Here is a 608-nt window from a genome sequence, read left to right as displayed (position 1 = left end):
TCGGCCATCTGGTCGCCCACATTGGAAAGCATTGCGGGCGACCAGATGGCCGAGGCGATCCGGGCGACCAGATGGCCGAGGGGATACGGGCGACCAGATGGCCGAGGGGATACGGGGGACCAGATGGCCGAGGGGACCCGGGCGACCAGATGGCCGGGCACGAAAGGGACGCCATCTGTTCGCCCCGTGCCCCGACGAAGGAGGGAGCGGGCGCCCGGGGCATGGCGGGCCGGAGGCCCGGGGCCCCAGCCGGGCCACAGCCATGGAGGCTGCCAGGGGCCGGCGGGCTCTCCGACCCAGGGCCCGCTTACACCTTGACAAGCAGGGGAGGCCTGCAAGGGACCGACGGACCCCTGTCCTGGGCCCTGGGTGGAGCGGCAGCCCGGGGGACCGGGCCCAGGGCCGGTGCGCCCGACCCGGGGCCCCGACCGGGCCCCTGGACCCAGCCGGGGCTCCCAGGCCAGGAGGCGCAGGGGAAGCCTCCCCGGGCCCGCTGGACCCCGTCCCGGGCACCCTGCCCAGCGGTAGGACCCAGGACAGAGCCCGGGGTGGGGAGGCCACCCTCCCCGGGGCCCTCAGGGGCCCCGGGTGAGGCTCCTGAACCCAGC

This window comes from Lissotriton helveticus, chromosome 11, assembly GCF_964261635.1.
Source record: "Lissotriton helveticus chromosome 11, aLisHel1.1, whole genome shotgun sequence".
Taxonomy (NCBI): domain Eukaryota; kingdom Metazoa; phylum Chordata; class Amphibia; order Caudata; family Salamandridae; genus Lissotriton; species Lissotriton helveticus.
This window is presented reverse-complemented; position numbering follows the sequence as displayed.